The 1,777-nt window shown below is 34.6% G+C and overlaps 1 protein-coding gene across 5 annotated transcripts in view; it reads right to left on the bottom strand.

Annotated features, from left to right (window-relative positions):
- LOC117119734 (solute carrier family 22 member 15-like) overlaps window positions 1-1,777 on the bottom strand; it is a 20,960-nt gene that overhangs the window by 15,694 nt on the left and 3,489 nt on the right. The window contains exon 1 of one of the 5 annotated variants that reach the window (XM_033264588.1): window positions 1,464-1,482. The exons of 1 other annotated variant lie outside the window; for it this stretch is intronic. The gene's annotated coding sequence lies outside the window, so the exon portion shown is untranslated. 3 more of the 5 variants (XM_033264583.1, XM_033264585.1, XM_033264586.1) reach the window with 3 other exon arrangements.

Raw genomic sequence — 1,777 nt, forward strand, 5'->3', positions numbered from 1 at the left:
TGTGGCCGAGTTGACTTGTGGCCGAGTTGATTTGTGGCCGAGATGACTTGTGGCCGAGTTGACTTGTGGCCAAGTTGACTGTAGCCAAACTTTTTGTGGCCGAGTTAACTTGTGGCCGAGTTGACTTGTGGCTGAGTTAACTTGTGGCCGAGTTGACTGTGGCCGAGTTGACTTGTGGCCGAGTTGGATCGAATTCACTACTACTACTTAGGCATAATTCATATAAAATTATTTAAATTAATCAAATCATAAAAATAAAAATAAACAATTGTAATTTCAATAAAAATTACAAAATAAAGAAAATTCAACAAGTCAAATAATATCTAGGCCTATGATTGCTAGTAGTAATCCTCTGCTGTACTTTGTAAACAAGAAGGCAAGACTCTACTTTCACGTGTCACTTCCCTAATCAATTCTTATCCTTGCATGGAGAGCTTCCACTACTAGACTACTACTATTGTTACTAGAGAGGGATCTATCTGTGACCTGTAGGAAGCACATTATAGACACTTACCTAGTACTGTAGTAGTAGCTAGGGCCTAGGCCTAGCTTAGCTAGGGTGGATGTTAGCCTATAACAATAACATAAATAAGCGGCAGTGTCACGTGTGTGCAGCAAATATATATGCTAATTAATCTATTCCTTACTTCAAATGTGACGTAAAAATGTATTACTAAGTATTAAAGACTGTAACTTTGATCCAAAATAGAGAAGGATAACAAACAGCTTCCTCCTAAACAACCTGCCATCCAACATCATACTGCAACTATACTGCTGTTACATCCACAACAGAACAAATAGTCTTAAAATTGGCGAAATCTAGCACATGGTGTTTTTAGTCGATATATAGCAGTCGGCCTGCTCCAGTTTAATTATACGAACCATGATAAAAGTATCATTAGCACACGACAATCAGAAGGCAAAAAAACATTTCTTGCATTTTTAGATTTAAGAAAAAAAAAACATTTGACACTGTTCAGAGAAAAGGGTTATTTTCAGCTGTTAGTAGGGGTAAAGGAAATTTACTCCAAATTATTAAGAATGTGTATGAAAATAAAGTTATTTTTCAAGATATATAAACTTAATTCTTCAATTTCAACCAAGGAGTCAAACAGGGCTGTTCATACTACTGTATTTTGTTTTCAATTTTTATGAATTACAAAAAATGATATATTAAAGCCCCATTCCCGGCAAAATTTCAGTTTTTAAGAAAAATCTAATTTTTGTATAATGTTATAAAGATTTATAAATATAATACGGAATTGCTAGATTAAATGAATTTAGACATTCCTAAGAATGAAAAAAATGTAAAATAAGACTGAAATTTGATTTTTTGTGTTCCACACAAAAAATAAATGCGGATGAATCTTTCATGTTGATTTTGCGATAGGTCGTGAGAAGAAATATCGTAGGCGCCGAAAACATTAGCCTATCCAATGCTGCTAGGCTAGGTCTAGCCTTACCTCGATTTAGGTTCTGTTATCACACATAAAAACGGCCGACATTATATTTTCCGTTGCTAGTAATTGACACTTGTGAATATAATATTTCACAGGAATTATCTCAAATTTGTTAAAAAACTGATTCTGACTGAGATTTTGACACTTAAACAAACATATCTCAGCCTAACCGAACGACCGAATTGTGCGAGATGCGAAGTACAAAAACTAATCTCATTAGAGAGGGTGCACTTTATTGACTGTATAAAGTATAAATAAAAGCGAGAGTATTCCAGTGAATGCGATCTACAACCTCTGAATTTGCCTAGTAACAAAGA

The sequence above is a fragment of the Anneissia japonica genome, unplaced genomic scaffold, assembly GCF_011630105.1.
Source record: "Anneissia japonica isolate Jap-2015-1 unplaced genomic scaffold, ASM1163010v1 scaffold1149_len126086_cov162, whole genome shotgun sequence".
NCBI lineage: Eukaryota > Metazoa > Echinodermata > Crinoidea > Comatulida > Comatulidae > Anneissia > Anneissia japonica.